The sequence below is a fragment of the Pygoscelis adeliae genome, unplaced genomic scaffold, assembly GCF_000699105.1.
Source record: "Pygoscelis adeliae isolate BGI_AS28 unplaced genomic scaffold, ASM69910v1 Scaffold452, whole genome shotgun sequence".
Lineage (NCBI taxonomy): Eukaryota > Metazoa > Chordata > Aves > Sphenisciformes > Spheniscidae > Pygoscelis > Pygoscelis adeliae.
In genome coordinates, this window is record NW_008824291.1 from 125,030 (window position 1) to 127,083 (window position 2,054).

Genomic DNA, 2,054 nt, shown 5'->3' on the forward strand with positions numbered 1-2,054 from the left:
CTGTGTTTCATATTACATCAGCTGACAAGCAGGGCTCAGGCTGTGCATCGCTTCCAGGCTACTACTGTAACAGCTACCTACTGACTTATGTGTCCAGGTCTTCCTTCATACACACGTACACACACAGACACAAACACACTCCCACACACACCCCTGGCAGTTAGTCAAATGGAGCCAAAGCCTTAGGGTTGGTGCTCCATGAACTCACTCACACGCATGAGGCAACGGGCTGGAGAAGCAAGCACTGCAGAGCTCAGCAGTGGCAGAAAGGACTGGTCCTCACTGCCGCAGACAGCAGCATCAGATCGGGCAGCCTTTACAGACTTGTCCTGGTTTTGGCTGGGATAGAGTTAATTTTCTTCCTAGTAGCTGATATAGTGCTGTGTTTTGGATTCAGTATGAGAATAATGTTGATAACACACTGATGTTTTAGTTGTTGCTAAGCAGTGCTTACACTAGTCAAGGACTTTTCAGCTTCTCATGCCCTGCCAGCAAGAAGCTGGGAAGGGGGCACAGCCAGGACAGCTGACCCAAACTGGCCAAAGGGATATTCCATACCATGTGACATCATGCTCAGTATATAAACTGGGGGGAGGTAGCCAGGGGGCAGTGAGTACTGCTCAGGAACCGGCTGGGCATCGGTCTGCGGGTGGTAAGCAATTGCATTGTGCATCACTTATTTTGTATATTCTTTTATCATTATTGTTACTATTTTCCCTTCCTTTTCTGTCCTATTAAACTGTCTTTATCTCAACACATGAATTTTACTTTTTTTTTTTTTCCCCCCTGATTCTCTCCCCCATCCCACTGGGGAGGGGGAGTAAGTGAACAGCTGTGTGGTGTTTAGCTGCCTGCTGGGTTAAACCACACTGACAGAGACCCAGGCACAAAGTGCGCGGGCACCACAACACATAGGTACATTTTGTGCCTAATCAACCCCTTGTATGGATGGAATTAAGAGTCTCTCTGCAGTTAGCATTGGTACTTGTCTTAAAGGTTGTAACACTGAACAACACATTATAGCTTTTTTTCTTATTCCTGAATTTATCTCCTTCTTGTATGCCATTAAGCAGGATGTTGTGTCAGTGATGAATGTGATAACTAAACCACTGTATCCTACACGTACCATCTCACCTGTTTGTCCCCAGTTCCTTTCCCCAATACTACAGCTTCTCTGGAGCAGAAACCTCTACTCCCCTCCCACCCCGCCAAGAGTGAATCTGCTACTTCCAAAATAAGGAGTACCTTTCAAACTACATAAAGATGGAGCTGATAGTTGCTGGTTTAGGTTCTCTTCCTCCCCTTTCAGCATAGATGCCAGTTTTCTACCAAATTTACATGAGTAGCATGTGCTCATCTTGATATTCCTGCAGTTGGCATTGATTTAGGTGATCATTAATTTCTGCACACAAAAGCAGGAAAATCAGTAGTATGTTTGCTAGATTATAGGGTGACTAATAAGAACCAAAGTGTTGATGTAGAAATTGCAGACTTCACACAGGGCAAACCACATTAACTAAAGCTTCTAAAATGTAAAGTAAACTTTATTATCCTTGAACCACAAAATAGATTTCTTTGGTTGTACAAATTTCACTAGTTACAGTCTTGATGCGCTAATTTTCCCTCAGAGTCTCTCAGGAGAGAATGGGAGAGAACCCAGAGCCTGGCACCAGGTACCGCAAAGGGAAAGAAAAAAAGAATCACAAGTTAGTCACCAAAACCAATCCAGGATTGTTTCCAAAATTGCTGTTGTTAAAAAGCAAATGCTAAAATTAGATTTAAAAAGGAAAAGCTCAAATTGCTGATGATGGAAGCAGCCATAGCTGCAGTTTGATATTATCAGAGTTCCCCCTTCAAAGCTCTGTAAAATTAAAACATAGGAAGTCAGTTAAAATGATCCACTGAATTTTGGCATGAAGGGAGATTCTTGACTAAAAGAAACTGCATCCAGTTCTTTCATTCAGCAAATATACAAGCAGAAGTGCCTGTCACTCCCAAGCCACTTCGAGTCACTGAAAGGCTTAAGGTCCAACTCTGGTCTTACTGCTGGAGGG